This window comes from Balaenoptera borealis (assembly GCF_965194805.1).
Source record: "Balaenoptera borealis genome assembly, chromosome: 14".
NCBI classification, from domain to species: domain Eukaryota; kingdom Metazoa; phylum Chordata; class Mammalia; order Artiodactyla; family Balaenopteridae; genus Balaenoptera; species Balaenoptera borealis.
The window spans coordinates 41,706,430-41,724,512 of record NC_138875.1 but is presented as its reverse complement, the minus strand read 5'-3'; the positions used below and the strand labels follow the sequence as shown (position 1 = coordinate 41,724,512).

At 40.1% G+C, this 18,083-nt stretch overlaps 1 long non-coding RNA gene across 1 annotated transcript; it reads right to left on the bottom strand.

Annotated features, from left to right (window-relative positions):
• Positions 1 to 5,224: 5,224 nt before the first annotated feature.
• On the bottom strand, positions 5,225 to 15,624 carry LOC309611065. Its single transcript, XR_014234312.1, has 2 exons — positions 7,183 to 15,624; positions 5,225 to 6,868 (listed from the first exon to the last, which is right to left on the bottom strand). It is a non-coding gene; the product is annotated as an uncharacterized lncRNA (long non-coding RNA).
• Between the last annotated feature and the right edge of the window lie 2,459 nt (positions 15,625 to 18,083).

Below are 18,083 nucleotides of genomic sequence, written 5' to 3'. Positions count from 1 at the left end.
GGCTGCCAAAAGCCTGACTTGCCACTGTTCCTTTCTTAAGTCACGCTGTTCCTTCCTTTCCTCCTCAGCCTGGTCTCTATTGTTAACCACACTGAAGGCCATGTCAATAAGCAGGTTCAGGGACTTCCCTGGTGGCACAGTGGTTAAGAATCCGCCTGCCAATGCAGGGGACATGGGTTTGATTCCTGGTCCGGGAAGATCCCACATGCCGCAGAGCAACTAAGCCAGTGTGCCATGACTACTGAGCCCACGTGCCACAACTACTGAGGCCCATGCACCTAGAGCCCGTGCTCCACAACAAGAGAAACCACCGCAATGAGAAGCTCGCGCACTGCAATGAAGAGTAGCCCCCGCTCACTACAACTAGAGAAAGCAACGAAGACTCAACACAGCCAAAAATAAATGTTTTTAAAAATCTGTTAGCCTTGAAAAAAGAAAAAAGGAAGTTTGAGAGGGCTTTGGGGCCCGATGGCAAGTTTTGAAGCCTCTGAAGAATGTCAGGGGCCGACTGGCTAATGAAGTGGATTGCAAATACAGTGTGTCCCCCAAAAGTGTTTGAGTCTACATTCATATATTTTCTGAGGGCATCTACCAATCAGGCCTGAAATAGGACTGGATTTTCATCTTGGCCTTGGGTGATCTCTTTAACCTTATCAGAATCAACAGGTTTAATTATGCATCACAATGAGGCAAAGTGATACCCTTCTAGTAATACCAGGCTGACTTGGCTGATAGTCCCAAATGGGATCCCTTAGAGACACTGCCGTCAAGCACTCAGGGTATGATGAGGTTGGGCAATGTGTAACCCATCAGCATATGTTTGAGCTTGTGCCCAAATACAGGTCTTTTCCTCAGTGGTGGGAAAGGACAATATATAGGTCCTTACAGGTAAGTTCAAAGGAGAGAGTCCATCCCTGGAATTCTTCGGTGAAGCAGCTAGGGTCCTCCAAGAATCAGCCTAAGTGAGTGCAGCACTGGTTGGGGTCAGACAAAGAAAAGGCGTGTGGACTCTGGTAATTCCCTGAGGCCCACCTACAACTTCCTGAAGGGGCCAAAAAGCTCTGGCTGCACTTCAGTATGGAAGGGTAAAGAGGCTCATAGGGCGGGGGAGGGGCTGAAGATGGCGAAAGAGTGCTGGGGCTTGGGTCGTCTGTCTGGGGCTGCTGTTCCTCCAGGGGTGCCGCTAGAAAGGGCTTTTGTATAGCCTGAATGCGTCCCAGCTGGCAAGGTTCCCTAACATAGGACTTGCATAGCTCTGGGTTCTTTCTCAGGGCCAGAAAAGCCTGAACAGAATGAACTTCGGTCCATTTTTCCTGCCTTTTGCTGAAGACGTCTAACTGTAGGATGGCATTACAGTTGAGGTCTCCATTTTCCGGCCCACCTCGTCGTCCTCAAGTTTATATTGGGACCAGGCTGTGTTACAAAAGAAAGCCAGCTTTTTTTCATTTTCAAGAATCTAGAGAAAACTTGTCCCGGTGACTCAGAATGCACGCAAGGGGTAAGCCTTGGGGCTGGAGAAGGTGTTTCCCATTGTTCCTTCACAGAGAGGGTGTTCCTGTAACAGAGAGGAGCCCTAGCATTTAGGAGGTCCCATGCGGGCTCCCTAAGACGGGACTGGTTCCCGGCACCCCTGTCCTCCTGGCCCCATCGACCCTAGTCATAGTGGGGGTCAGCTAGGCCCCCATGGGGCAGTCCTGCTGGCCCCAGCTCTCTGTCCTGGCATCCGCGGTACCTAGGATGAGTGACTTCCCTGAAGCCTTCTCTATAGATTCTGTGGCCACCGATTAATCCCTGTGTTTCCAGATATGTTTCCCTGCAGCAGACGTCCTCATGGTTCCAGAACCTGTTTAGGTCCCAGCTTCTTTCTCTAAGAGAGTATTACGTTTCTGAACACAGGCACTGGCCATTAAGGGAAATAGTTTGTGAAAAAGCCTCTCTTTTTCCTTCCCTTTTCTGGGCGGGTGCCCCCCTCGCCCAGTGCCTCCTTCCTCCCACCCTTTCCCACACCCGCTCGTCCAGTGGTTGGCGGGGCCAGGGGGTTGGTGGGGGAGGATACGGCACCGTGTCTGCACTTGGTGGGTACAGAGGGCCCAGCGACTCTGCAAGGACACTGCCAATCGTGTGACCCCGGGCAGGCAAGCACTGCTAACGCGGGTCACTGCCCTGGCATGAATCCCCGGCTACTCCACCCTGACAGTGCAAGGCCAGCGAGGGCGCTCAGCAGACGGGCCAAATGCTGGGCGGGGAAGAATGGCAGCTCTGACGCGGTCCCACCGCTATGGGCCCCGAAGGCGCGTCCTGGGACTGTGCCCCTTCCCAACACGTGGGATCCGCACACAGACCACCCAAGGCGAGAGGGAGCTCCTGAAGGGGTCGCGGTGGCCGCAGCCATCTCGAACTCTCTCTAGGTAAGGTTGCATTTTATATTTCCATACAATTGGACGTGATGACAGCTCATTAAATGGTGGATAGGGCAAACCTAGAGGGCAAAGCTCCTACGTACGGTTCGGGTCCCCAGCTGCCTGTAAGAATGGCTGGAAACTTGTCCAGACATGGCCTTGAACAGATGTAACAGTGAAAAGAGGAAAACTTGGCGGTGAGGTTGGAAGATGCCTGGGAGGTTTCTTTTTCCCCACTTCCAGCAGAGTAAGGCACGAAAGTAAGAGTGGAAAGTAAGAGTGAGAGAGGACCAAGAAAGCACAGGAGAGACAGAGCGAGGGTCACGGGAAGTCAGGCGGCACCTCTCAAGTGCCAGGGAGGACAGAGGCTGAGGCTTACTGAATTCTCCTGGCTATTGCTCGCCAAAGATGTTCCTGGAGGGTAGGTTCTTGTCTCTTGTCACGGAAAGAATTCAGAGACAGAGAAGTCAAGAAAGTGAAGCAAGGATTTATTTAAGCAATAGCCTCTCGCAAAGGGAGAGCAGGAAGTCTCAGGTGAGTAGCTGCGCTGAGTTTCTTTGGCAAGCCAGTTATGTGAGGTGTAGAAATGAAGGGGCAGAATATTCATCAGGGAGGGAGGGTTTGGGATCCTATTCCCTGATTTTCATTCCAGCTCCACCTTCCCAAGGAGAGGAGGGCTATTCGTCCTGATTTAGTCTTGATGGGAAGCGTCATGGCGCTCGTGCATTATGGGAACTTCTTATCTGCAAGGCTAATTTATTTTTGCATTTTATTTTATTTATTTTTTTATACAGCAGGTTCTGATTAGTTATCTATTTTTTACATATTAGTGTATATATGTCAATCCCAATCTCCCAGTTCATCCCACCACACCCCCCTCCCCCCGCCACTTTCCCCCCTTGGCGTCCATATGTTTGTTCTCTACATCTGTGTCTCTATTTCTGCCTCTGCAAGGCTAATTTTATTGTAATGAGAGCATAATGAGCAAAAGGTTACATTCAGATGCCGGAGATTCCCACCTTTCTTTGCTTCTAGGACACTTACCATCCCAAAATGTGTGGTTTCCTGTCAGTCTGGAGGTTCCTGCTTCTCTTTATCTGCCCAAGGACCCCCCCACTGTTTATAAGAGATGTGGTTTCCTTCCACCTGGCCAGTGCCCCCCTTTCTCTGCTCATATCTAACTACCTGCCTGTTTTAACAGTCTCTCTATTGCAGAGAGATTCTTACACCCCAGTTTCCTAGGACTTCTTCACCTGCAGAAAGCATTCCTTTGATCAGAATTTGGCTTCAGCTACCAGCTGGCTCCACATTCCCAAATCCCTGGTGCTTTGCTTTACAGCTGCCCAAGCTGGTCCCACTGCCTAGAGTCAGAAGCAAGGATGTTCAAGCAAATTCTGGCCCTGTGTGCAGCAGGGAGAGTGTTTTCTGGCATCTCACACTGGAACCTTGAAAGCATCTCCCTATAGGGAAATATATCTACACACACAATAAACTAAGACTTGAAACGTTTAAAGAGAATTGGGAACTCTAAGGGTTCTTTTAAAGAAAATATTGTTCCCCACAATAGGCAACGGTTAACTTTGGTAATTAAGCAACGGCTTAAACCTTGATTCTGTTCTTCTTATTCAGCATCCTCCTCTGAGCACCTGTTTTGTACAGTTAACTTCAATGCTGATCTTTGGTCTTAGCTTCCTTCTAAACTTTCCTGGACCCTCTCTAACTTGACCCATCCCTTTAGTCCCAACAAACTCTCCTGCCCTCCATGCTACCACTTCTAACCTCACAGACACCCAAATATACCAGAACCCAATATGCTCTGCCTCAGTGTCCCTCCACCCCTTGGGCAGGGGGGAATGTTGTGTGATACGTACTGCCCATCACTCATGACCCTTCCGGATGCAAGAAGACCTTGCCTCATACAACAAAGAGAAGATGTGCTTTTGCACTTAGAAGTACCTATAACCACAGAGGAGTGACTAGTCCAGTAGGAACAGCCAGCATGTCTCTGTATAGTATTGAACAAGAACATTTCTGGAAGTTGCCTCAGGCACTGCATTGGCTTTTCTGCCTCACCCTACGCACCCACCCATTCTCTGTGCTATTATGAGCACCACAGGTCACCAAATTTACCCTGGAACACCCACTGAGAGGTTTTTCAAGTTAAAAGGAAAAACTCCAAATTCATTTTCTGGAAACAAGTTCAAGATAGAAACAGTTCTGTGCTGTGTACAAGAGAGCTGCAAACTGTCGATATGGACAGAGAACGGCCAACAGGAAAAGTATTTTAAAAAAATGACAAACCACTTGTGGAAGTTTTGGCATCATTTCCTCCAATGACTGATAATTATTTAAGAAGAAAATACTAGAAATAGTACTAACCAAAATAGTACTAACCAAAAGCCTGGTAGCAATAAATTCTGGATCATTATCTGTGAATGGGATCACCAGCCCCTGGATAATGAAATCTAATACTTTTGTTAGAATGGGGATTTTTTTAAAGTCCTAATTACTCTTTAGTCTAGAATGATTCTAGCCTTACAACGCATCTCTCTTCTTAGAGAAAAACACATGAATGTGTGGTCACGGGAGGAGAACTTTGACCTGGAAAGGGTATTTAGGCACTCTCCCAACAAGCTGTTGATTTCCACATAAAAATTGGCAAAAGAGAGAGCCATCTGGGATAAAATGTTATCCACATTGTTGGTGTCTCACTGTTGGAAGTGTAGTTCAGTTTTTTACTACAAAAAATATGATATTATGCAGCTAATAGAAACTATTTCTCAATAAATCACAGATATATAAGGAACCCAGGATGGGTGTATTAGTTTTACCTATTTCAAAAATCTAAAACATCATTTTTTAAATGAGCATTTGGTGCAACTATCTACTTACCAGCTTTTCGAGTTTTCTAGAAAATGCATCCTCTGTTCCCAGATCCCATGATGCCTTATGCAATGGAGACCATAAGAAAACGTAACAAGGAGTTAAGAGATCTGGGTTCTAGTCATGACTCTACCATTAACTTACTACGGGATGTTGCACAAGACATTTAATATTCCCCACTATATTAGTTAAGATAACACTAGCTGTGTAACAAAACACAAAAATGTCATTGGTGATAAAAGATTGTTTCTTGCCCTGAGGACAGTTCAATGCAGATATTCCTCATCAGCAGGCAGCTTTCTTTCCCATAATGATTCAGGGGTCCTAAAACTCCCCCATTCATGAGGACAGCAAAGTCCTCTGCTTCATGCTAGTGGAAAGGGAAAGGCAATATGGAAAAGTCCCACCCCCTTTGTAATAGTCTGGCCTACAAGTGACACATCTCACCTCCCTCTCATTCCAACATCAAGAACTAGTCATTTGCCCATGCCTGTCTGCAAGGACAGGAGCTAAAGACTGAGAAGTACGGTCCAGCCAGGGAGAGCATGAATTTTGCATGCACAGCTATAAACATTTCTGCCACATCAAACCTCTATTTATTCGTCTGTGAAATGATAATAATAATAACTGACCTGCCACCTCGCAGAGATATGGTAGAGAAAACAGTAACAAATGTTAACATGCTTTGAAAAGGGCTCAAGAGAATCAGAGCCCCACAAGATATTATTTTCCCTCCTATCTACCAACTTATTTGTGCTTTCTAGTATTGGAATCCATCTTCAACAGATAGTGTTGTAAGAGCACATATCTCCACGTCTCTGTGTTCACCATTCTCACCCTCTAGCAGCTTTTGACAAAGTCTTACCCCTGAGACCATGAAACAATATATTTTCTTGGCTTCCACATCATGGCATTCTCCCGGCCTTCCCACTTTCTCACTGACCCTTCTCAGTCCACTTTGCTGAGTTCTCACCCTCTACCCAAAGGTTTTTTACTGCAACACCTCAGGACTCTGTCCTAAACCTTATCTCTCACTACGCTCACTCTCTAGACAATTTTATCCTTTCCTATGGCTCTATGCTGAGGATCCTGAAATGGTATCTTGAGCCCAAGCTGCTCTTCTGAGCTTCAGACTCCCACATACTACAGCCTCCTCGACAGTTCCATCTGAAAGCTCCATACATAGCTCAGACTTCACATGGTCAAAACAGAACTGATTTTCCCTCCCCACACCTGTTCCTTTGCTAATCTTCCTTTATATAACTTTCCCATCTTAGCAAATGGCATCAATTGCTCAAATTCAAAACCTTAGAATCATTTTTACTCCTTTCTTTCCCTCACTTCACATTGATAAATCCTATTGGCTTTACCATAGCCTCCTCCAAAAAAGCCTTCTTTCTGTCCACTTCTATCTACCTGTTGTTTCCCTAATACCAACAACTGTCTTATCTCACCCTGATTGCTGTAGAAATTTCTTAACTAGGTTAGCTAATTCCACACTTGCCCCCTACAACCCATTCTCTTCCAAGCAGCAAGACTCACCTTTTTAAGATATACTACATTTTAGCAACTCTCTGAAGCCCCCACTCTTTTTTGTTTTTAATTATTTATTTATTTATTTATTTTTGGCTGTGTTGGGTCTTTGTTTCTGTGCAAGGGCTTTTCTCTAGTTGCGGCAAGTGGGGGCCACTCTTCATCGCGGTGCGCGGGCCTCTCACTATTGTGGCCTTTCTTGCTGCGGAGCACAGGCTCCAGACGCACAGGTTCAGTAGTTGTGGCTCACAGGCCTAGTTGCTCCGCGGCATGTGGGATCTTCCCAGACCAGGGCTCAAACCCGTGTCCCCTGCATTGGCAGGCAGATTCTCAACCACTGCGCCACCAGGGAAGCCCCAGCCCTCACTTTTCAAACACAACTTACATATAAAGGAAAAAACATACCACTTGGACTGTGGCGTGATACTTTCTTATTACATCAATTGTAAGTACATTTTTTATGTCAGACATGTTAAAATTTGAAAAAAAAGTAATGGCAACTGGCTGATTTTTTATCTACCCACTCACCCTCCACCCTCTGATAAAGCATAAAGCCAACAAAGGGAGCAAATAAAGTTATACATAATTCACTGCTTTAGTAATACTTTGTGATAGGGAATATCATGGCACTCAAATTATCTGTTGTTAAGAAATAAACCAAATTCCAGCAGAACTCTGACTGTGCACCCACCACTGTCAGCCTGTGGGTGCAGGGAGTCGGGGGAGGGGAGTTTAATAGACACCATGAAAATATTGAAGGGGTGCAGAAGACTTACAGTATAGATGAAATCATCCCCAGGAAGAAAAAATCCAATAGTAAACACTGACCACAGTTTAGAACTTGGTAATTAATAGCGCCAGCTACAGGGCTTGTAGGTGGTGGAACTAGAAGCAGAAGTCTCTGAGAAGCATTGCTCAGGGAAAGAAGATGTAATCCTTGGAAATATAGCAGTGAAGGAAAAGAAGGAAGTAAGAAAGGAAGATTAAATACTTTATATTAAATCAAATAAAATAGCAAAGGAAACAATAGAGAAACAAAACACAGTCACCCCTTGCCTTCCTGACACCATCAACAACACTATAAGAGCAACACAGAAGAGGGCAGAACAGAGAATTATCAAGCTAAGAGCACTGACCACAAAATGCATAGGAATGGAAAAAGCGGACCACATCCAGGCAAAACTATTATAAAAATTCAGAAAACGTGAATTAAGGCATTTCAGTTGCTAAGAATTATCCCCCCAAAATCAACCATAATGCCAAAGAAATTTTAAACAACACTCAAACTAAATTGAGTATTTTCACATAAACATTTGTAACTGTGAAGAAATACCTTGAATCAGAAATACAAAAACTAAGAACAGAAATGGAAGGAGTGAGGGAGACGTGAAATAAGAGTTGATTGAACTCAGGAAAGAAACAGAAGAAAAAAAGACAAAAATCATATCAGAAATGAAGACTAAATCATCAGGTACTCAAGAGAAGATTCAAATGAAAATTTAGGAAAAGAAAGAAAACAACCAAGAGAAAAAAAAACTGAGATAAAGAAAGAAGTAAAAATGAAATCTAAATAGGATAAACACAAAGAGATTCACAGTCTAACACATCTTTGTTAAAAATAAAATACAGAGAGAAAATCAGAGAAAAATGACTTGTCACATGCAAGGGACACCAACAAGATTAACAGCTGACTGTTCATCAGAAAAGATGGAGACCAGAAACAGAAGGATAAATAACCAAAGTGCTGAAAGAAACTGTAGATCAAGAGTCTTATATCTAGCAAAACTATCTTTCAAAAACAAAGATGAAATAAAGATATTCCCAGATAAACAAAAACTGAGAGAATTCATTTATCTTTACAAGAGAAAAGAATGGCATCAAACATCTCAAAAACAAAGTAAGGCAACAGCAGACCAGTATTTTCAAAAAACTTAAGGAATGATGGTATAAAGCAAAAGTATTACATCCATTCAATGGAAAAAGAAGATGTGGTATATATATATACAATGGAATATTACTCAACCATTAAAAAGAACAAAATAATGCCATTTGCAGCAATGCAGATGGACCTAGAGATTATACTAAGTGAAGTAAGTCAGAAAGAGAAAGACAAATACCATATGATATCACTTATATGTGGAATCTAAAATATGACACAGATGAACATATCTACGAAACAGAAACAGAGTCACTGACATAGAGAACAGACTTGTGGTTGCCAGAGGGGTGGGGGATGGATTGGGAGTTTGGGGTTAGCAGATGCAAATTATATATAGAATGGATAAACAACAAGGTCCTACTATATAGCACAGGGAACTATATTCAGTATACTGAGATAAACCATAATGGGAAAGAATATGAAAAAGAATGTATAACTGAATCACTTTGCTATACAGCAGAAATTAACACAACATTGCAAATCAACTATACTTCAATAAAATAATTAAAAAAAAAAAAGAGATATGATAACTAGATACAGTATGTGATCTTCTACTCTGTCCTGGGCTAGAGGGGAGAAATCTATAAAGGACATTATTGGGTCAATTGACAAAGTTAGAATACAGATGGTAGGTGAGACTAAAATATTGTATTAATATCAAATCTACTCAACTTACTAACTGCACTGTGGTCTTATAAGAGAATATTCTTATTAAGAAATACACACTAAAGTTTTTAGGGGTAAAGCACCATGATACATGCAACTTTCTCTAAAATGGCTCAGAAATATTACATATACTATATGTTTTATATATATGTGTGTGTGTTTTGTGCATTTTCTATGTGGTTGTGGGGGGAGGGGAGAGACAGACAGACAGACAGACAGAGGAGGCAAACAGCAATGCAAATGAGACCAAATGTTAACATAGCTATATCTGCGAAAGTGGTACATGGGTGTCCTATGTACTATTCCTTTTTTCCCCCTTTTGTTTTCAGTTTTATAGAGAATAATAAAATAAAATAATTGATATACCTATGTGCTATTCTTATTCTTGCAACTTTTTTATAAATTGAAATTATTTCCAATTTAAGAGTAATTTATGTATAAAGAAATACCTTGGAAATTGTGAAATAAGACAAATCAAATTATATCACTCCCATTTCAAACCCTCAAACAGCTTCCCAACGCTCTGAGAACACAAGTCAAGGTGCTCTCCCTAACACCTGCGTGACGCATGCCTGACTACACGCCCCGCCCAATCTCCGCCTCTCCTGCCCCAACCCAGCACCAGCCATACTCATCTTCTCTCTTCCATTCTGAACTCTTTCCGGTTTCGAGGCTTTTCACATTTAGGCGGCTGCTGTTTATACTGATCCAGAATCCCTTTCCCCTCGGGGTAAACCCCACCCACCCACCATCAGTCCACGGGGTTCAGAGGGATCAGCACTGCCCACACCCTGAACTCCAGGTGGGCTGTGAGCTGCTGAGGGCGCCCCTGAGAATGACGCCAATACACGGAAAGCAAAGGTGCCAGGTAAAAGCAGGACCAAATCCTGACTGCATCGTTTGAGGCTTTGACTCCAGCCTGTCCTGAAATGAGATCTACCCCTGGACTTTCTGCTCACACAGCCAAAAACTCCCTTCTGCTTGCACTAGTTTGAGTGCAAGTTCCTGGATGTGCTGTTCCCTTTGCCCAAAATGCCCTTCCCTTCTCTCTCTGTAAGACTGGCTCCTTTCCCCCCTCGGTCTCAGTTTAGATGTCACCTCCTTCGAGACGCCTTTCCTGAATATCCTACTTAAAGGTCTCCCATTTCAGATCTGTTTTTCCATTTCTTAGCCCTCTGGTTTTTTGTTTTTGTTTTTGTTTTGTTTTGCCTCATCACACTTAACACAGCTTGCATCATTTCACTTATTTGTATGTTTACTTCCTTTCAAAATTGTCCCCCATTTGAGTAAAGGCAGGGGATAAGGTGGTCTCAAGCTCCATTGCACCCACAGGGCCTGGGATGTTGCCTTATCATAGTAGCCACCCACTGTTTATTAAATAAATGCATACTTCTTTTTTCCTAGTTGCACAAAGTCTTGAATACTGAATAATCTATGTCACTTAAGAGAGGAAAAACCGTGAATTGACACATGATTTTTAGGCCTTGAAACTATTTTACTACATTAAAAGATCCTCAAGGAGTGTTTTATTGCATTTTCATTTTCTGCTTACCCTAAATATCTTGCATGGGCCCTTACCCATAGCATGTGTACAATTACGTGATTTTTTCTCCCAATTATAATGCCAATTAAGTCAGCAAAGGAGCCAGGCAGTATTGAACTGACAATGATACACTCAAAACTGTAATTCCTCCTTTCAGAAGCTACTGTAAGACTCCAATGGGACCGGGTAGACACTGGGGGAAGAAAATTTTCCAGGGAAGTGGATTAGAGCACTGTAAATATTTATTGAATGAATCATAAGTCTTTGTAGCTAAACAAATTCCAGAAAGGAAGAGACAGAGAGAGAGAGAGAGATGAAGACAGAGAGAGATAGAGAACTCTAAAACCCTCAGTCACTGGGACAGATGAGTAGAACTTAACAACCACACCATAAGCTCTGACGTCAGTTCTGCTTCCAACACGATGTTTCCAGGTCCCATGAGTAAACTTTCAGTAACCTATGAAAACATTACTTAGCCCCCGTCTCCTCTTCCTTCCACTCTCCTCCAGCTCCTAATGAGGCTGGCCACTGATCTGGGTCAGTGGGAAAAGGAGGATCAAGTGCTATCGTGCTGGGGCTATGAGATCTAAGTCAGGACATAAAATGTGGATCCCCCATGTCTTGGTCAAGTCATGTAATCTACCAAGAGTCTGTTTCTTCTCATCCATAAAGAATGGATAAGAACACCCACTGGATGTAACTCACAAACTGTTTCTATATATTGAATAATGTACTAGTAAAATATTTCATAAATTACGTAAATATTATCAAAATTCAGTTACTAAACATAATCTATTTTTATGATTATTGATACAAATTTCCACTCAGAGTTTTAGAGTTCCACAAAGATGAAATCTCTATAATGATTTAGTTCTTTAGGGGCACCTAAGAGCTGTTGAAAAAAAAATATGATCCAACTACTTGTGATGAAAGCACTTTCAGAAAAGAGTTCCTGATATTCCCTAAACCTAAAGAAAACCTTCAGCTGCATTATTTGTTTCTTTCTGATAGTAATAATAATATATAATAACAATGTAAACTAGTAATCCTAGTGAATCTTTTGTTTTTCTACTAGGTTTTAAGCCTTGCCTTCAAGTTACGTAAGAGATCCAGCATCTCCTTATTATGAAAAATTAGGTCCTTAGCGCCTTGCTAAGAGCCCTAGGCCATTTTCTACCCATGTTCCAAGGGTCTGAAATAGCATTTTCTAGGCACAAAGGAGAATCCTTCTTGAAGATAAACCCTTCTAAATGTTCTTGTGTCACCCCCTTTGGGTCACATCTGAGTATCCAGGCCATAGAAGACATCTGATTAAAAGTTGCATTAAAGATGAAGCCTAGAATTATTTAAATAAAATTTCACGGTTATCCAAAAGCTGTAAAAAATTTTTGTTTTAACTGTAAACAGTTTTCTCTGGTCTCTTAGTTAGCTGTTCTCTCTTGATCATAGGAAACAAAAGCCTCATACAATTTCATTCATTTATACACTCATTTGTTCATTTATTTATTCAACCATTCATCATACATTTATTGATATTACAGACAATGTTTAAGCTTTGGGAATATAAAATTGAACAAGAAACAGCCTTTGTGAAGTATATATTGATACAGACATATCAACAAAAAATTGTAATGTTATCAGGGCTTTAATAAAAATATGTACCAAGAGGTAAGGAAGCTCAGAAGAAAAAGTGGCATTTTTTTTTTCCGCAGGAGTTGGAAGAGATTTCACAAAGTGATGAAATAAGACAGGTATTCACAAAGATTGGAAGATAGGTAGACAATAGGGAGAAAATCATTAATTATAAATTAAATAACTAAATGAGTTGATATAGAGAAAGGATTTAGACCACTGATTGGTACAGTAAGTGCCACTGAGATGATAGCTAATATTAGTGTTAGCATCACCATCATCATTGTCTAAACAATAGGAACCATCAGGGTGCTCACCAACTCCGGTCTTTCTTAGGTGTGATTTTCTGTGCTGACATCACTCTCACCTTCAACAGGTTCAAGTTCCAAAGGTTCTATTTAATAAAAATCCAGCAACACCAAGGTAAAGCATGAATACTAACCACCTAGCCTACTCCAGTCTAGTGCACTTTCTTTATCCAGCTAAAAACACTGGGCCATAAATACAAGCTTTGTAATAAGGGAAGGGAATAGATAGAAGAGATTAAGGTCAAAACTCTATATTTAATTTATAAACAAAGGTATTGGAGAAGAGAGGGGAAAGGTAAGGGGGCTCACTTTTCTTAGAACAAAGTCAATGTGCTTAAGAGTTTCATCGTAGGACATTGAATGGTACTAGCAACGGAATGTGAGATACTCGCTGTTGATTAGTCAGTATAAGGTAAGCTCTGCTGCAAAACCAACAAGGATGATCTCTCAGTGGGTTAACACACAGCAAGTCTGCCATGAGTCTAGAAGCTCTTCGGGGCCGCTCCCTTCAAAGTGCTGATTTGGGGACCCAGTCTAATTCCCCCTTATAGCTATGCCATCTGGAACACAGGGCTTCCAGGTCACCACAATATGGAAGAGAGAACCAGAGAGTGACACACCTGTTAATAAATGCTTTGACAGAAGTGACCCACATCAATTCTGCTTCTACTCACAACTCATTCACCATAACTAGCCACATGATCTTATTTAACTATGTGAGTATTAGAGAATTTGTGGGAGTATGTGGGTATTTGGAGAATGGAGTTTCTGCACAATTTTGGCTCAGCTATATTATAATTTAATTTTAATTTTTATTTTTTGCAGAGGTAGAGATTGGGGAGAATGCTTTTGCTGTTTTTTTCCCTTATGAATAGTTTTCTACTAGTTAGATTCACTTTTCTCAGTAGACTGAAAAATCATAGATTTTTTTTTAAATTGTGCTCCCTAGGACTTAGTACCACTGCTGACAATAATAGGTGTTGAATAAATAAATAGATAGATTCTTTAGATAAAGCCGGTACAGATTATCCATGTTGTTGCCAAAACTGTATCCAGAAGTCAGCTGCCAGAACTTTATTCTGGTGATTAAACTGATTTTATTAGTAGTAATGTAGTTAATTCATTTCATTATTTGAGGAATTACCTGCGGGAACAGTAATCAAATTGACTCAATTCTTTCACTGTTTACAAAAACAAGCCAGTACTACAAGTCTCTACAGTATGCATTCAACTACCTAACCCATCACTTGCCATTTTATCCACATAACGGTTTTCCTTTCTCTTTCTTGGTGTCGCATTAAAGCTTCCTTCTGCCCTCGAGATGTTTTATAAGGAAAAAAGAAATAAAGCTTACATTATTTTTTCCATATATTACTATCTTGGTTTATTGTTTTCTGCTTGTATAAAATCTTAATTCATATTAAAGGAAAATATTTAATTCAGCTGTTCTTAAGAGAAAAATAGCATTCTTCCACTTCAAATATTTTCTTTGTCAAAATATTCCTTACATATTTTAGTTGTTGTTTAATTTCTTATTTCTCCAATGGAGAAAAGCTTGAAAGCCACTGTTCTCCGTATCTTCACCTTCTCTATTTTGCAGACCTTGTAAGTGATGTCATTGCATTCACCTATGCCTTTACAACCTTTAAACAGCATCTTAGTTGTCAAAGAAAAACAATCCTTCTCTTAATTCTAACAAAGACATAAACGGCCTGGCCAAGCACAACACCAGGCATATAATATTTATTCAAATATGTTCGAGTTCTAATTCTCCAAACTCACCAGAAATGATACCCAACCAGAGATTCTGAAAAATCACGATTGATGCAAATGAAGTCCATTCATTATTCTTATCCCTAATTCATCAAATTATATGCCCAGATTGGTCACCATCATCTCCATAAAAACGACAATTGATTTAAAGTCCTAATGGAAATACACATATCTATTTCAAAATTCCCTGAAAGCATTTCTCTTAGAAACATAGTCAATAAATGCTGTTGGTGAACAGCTCCCTTCAATAAAATCAGTATGTTGCAATTAATTCAGTTCTTGAATTCCTCTACCCAACAGTAATAGTGAAATCTTGATAACTCATAATGCTTGGGTATTCTCCATAGCCAGGATCCTCTAGACCAACAGTCATCAAATAGGCTATCAGAATAGACTAGCATACAATGACCAAGCATGAGGTATGCTGTAGTGTGTTTGCTGAAAACAATAAAGTATCAACATTTTAAAATTATTTTCTTTTTTAAAATGCGATACAGGTGAACTCAAGCATGTCCTTATGTCTTTATCATTCATTTACTTTGAATATATGAGAACTGTGTATAACTGCAGTTTATCCTGAATAGCAGTCCACAGTTTAACACGATGCCAGTAAATGTTAACAGTTGTAGCAATTATACACTATAGTGTGTGAAAAAAATACTGAGAATTTCTTCAACATCTGGGTATTTCCAAGAGAATCTATTACATATGTGAATGTCAAGGATATTACAACAGAGAAAAGGTTGGGAGTTACTGTTCTGGGTAAGCCTTGGTGAATATTCCTGAAACTCATTTTCTGCTATATTTGGTCTAAAGCAAATATAATTTTTCTCTTGGCTATAATTCTGTGGTATAAAGTTTCCATATTCAGACACTTAATTCACATCTAAAATATAAAGTTGATAATTTGGTAGTGTTTCTCCTCTACTGAAACCATTTTTTTAAATAATTTAAGTTATTTCACTAAAGTACATCCCACTCACCCCCTTGAAACCAAGTAACTCTGTGCTCTCTACCAGCAGCTCAAATATTTGCATCCACTTCAAAGAGCAAACAGAAAAAGAGACAGTATTTCAGTTCAAATATATCAGTTGAATGACTTTAAGAAATATTATCCTAAATGCTCATTTATGACTGTTATGTCATCAAATTGAAACCACAGAGGCATTGTGAAAATAATTGACGTACACAACACTTTTTTATGATTATGACACTATTATGCAGATGTTCTAGGAATTCAAAGAGTTTGTCTTTTTAAAAAAATCTCACAATGATATTCCTTAAGCCAGCAATAAACTCTCAAAGACAGCTAATATTATGCAAGATCCCTTAGCAAGCTCCTGTAACTGACAAATATAGTTTGGCCGTATATTTAAAATACTGTTCTCCATTTGTTCATAGCAACATACTTACAGTTCATGAGTCCGAGAAAATGGATAATTTAATATGAAATATATGACCTGCAACTCATGTGCATTTCTCTAAAGAGTCCTAAACTGATTTCAAACAATGAGTCTGTGTGTGAAAAAAACATTTAAGCAATTTTAAACTGTCCTAAAGCAAAAAAGACTCTAGTTGTAAATAAGTATTTTATAGATTGTGTTTAAATAAAAGTCAGTTGAAAAATAAAAAAGAAATCCCATCACATCTGAAACTACTTATATCGCCTATTCAATAAACAAAAACACATAAACCAATGTAAAATTTATTTGAGTTGAAATAAAGAATATTTCCAAGGAAGAGTATTCATCCAGAGTGAATATTTATAGAAAAGCTCTATTCCTCAAAAAATATATGTGTTTATAATGCCAAACTTGGCCAGAATCCTTAAGTTTAAGGCTATTTCATGAAAGTTTTCTAACAAATTTGCTTGGGACAAAAATATTGGCTTAAAAAAATGCCCAAGGATTATCAAAAATCACTTTAGAAAAGCCAGTAAAAATGTTAAGTGATAAATTTACCCCCAATCCTTTTCCTTTGACAAAATATATTCTTAAATCATCTTTGTGAGTTTCCAACATATTTTCACAGTAGAAAACTGTCTCTATTTTTCTGCCCAAAACATTCATAAATTATAACAACTTATTTCTGTTTTATGACCATTCAAAACTTAAATAGAATTAATCACATTCAGAAGTGGGGAAACATGCAATAGTTTATAAGAATGAATAACAAATGCAATTTGTAGAAGTATTGACATTAAAATTTTAATGACAGTTATGCTAATTGTGCCATAAAACTTCACACAGGATGAATATAAGAGCAATCATCCCAAGCACTGGTCTTAAAAATGCAAGGCAACATAGAATAGAATAGATATTTTGATGTTAATTTTGGCAAGCAATTTTTTCTAGTTTTTATATCTGGGTCTTTGCATCACCTAGAATCCCCGCCCCCAGCTAGCTGTTTCCAGAGAGGTTGTGACAGCCAAGTTCTCTTTTTTTTTTTTTTTTTTTAAATTCATTTATTTGGCTGCATCGGATCTTAGTTGCAGCATGCAGGATCTTTCGTTGCGGCGCACGGGCCTCAGAGCACACGGGCTGAGTAACAGTGGCGCTTGGGCTTAGTTGCCCCATGGCATGTGGGATCTTAGTTCCCCGACCAGGGATCGAACCTGCGTCCCCTGCATTGGAAGGCGTATTCTTAACCACTGGACCACCAGGGAAGTCCAGCCAAGTTCTCTTATCCATGTAACCTCCAGGATTTTGTGTGAAGCTCCTTATGCCAATCTCATTGCAGCACTCATCATGATGAAACATAATTTCCTCTCCACTTGTCCTCTTCACTAGCTGAAAGGTTCTTGATGTCAGTGACCACATAGTATTATGTTGTTATTATGTATTTCATGTTGCTATCACCTAAAATGTGCTCAATAAATAATTGTCAATTACTGCTAAATAGATGACCCCCAAAATACAAAGTAAGTACTGGTACTTGAAAATCATATAAACAATTTGTTTTAGTGTCAGGAACACATACTTTTCACTTGAAAATATAGTTCTGCCACCACACATCCAATATAGATGCTGGGCTAAGGGCTTGGGGAAAACAATATTATTTTGAGACCATTCTACCCTTTTAAACAAGCTATATAATAGTTCTCATGAAATCTGCTTATAAACTCCCCATTTCTATGTTGCCTTAGTTGAAAATAGTCACAACCTAAAATTATGGTGCCTGTTCTTCCACTGTAAATAACATTTTGTTTTTCAGCCTGAGTTCCTCTCAGTGGCTATTCTAAAACTCTGTCATTCTTCTTGAGTTCTCTACTAATGCCCACATCATCTTCAGGAGATGACTTCAACTCCTTCTTGAATTTAACCTTCTTGAACTCTTCCCATCCCCATCGTCCCCTCAAATTGTCTTCATGTGATTACTCCTTTATCTCCTTTCCTCCAGTCAAAGAT